A 268-nucleotide genomic window follows, 5' to 3' on the forward strand; every position below is an offset into this window, starting at 1 on the left:
AAAAAAATCACTTTCGAAAATTAAAGGAAAAATATATCAAGAATCAATTAGGAGAAAGGTCAATCCCTTTAATGCCATATTTACCATACAAAAATCACATTATCAAGGCAGGCAACAGTTAATATACATTTAATTTGCAAAAAGAAAACTAAAAATGAACTCAATCAATTATTTAATGTTTTACTACAAATAGATAAGGAAAATAAGGTGCGAATTTAAAAGAGAAGAGATAATAATAATGGCAACATGTATCAACACTAGTATTTAG

Source organism: Capsicum annuum, chromosome 7, assembly GCF_002878395.1.
Source record: "Capsicum annuum cultivar UCD-10X-F1 chromosome 7, UCD10Xv1.1, whole genome shotgun sequence".
NCBI lineage: Eukaryota > Viridiplantae > Streptophyta > Magnoliopsida > Solanales > Solanaceae > Capsicum > Capsicum annuum.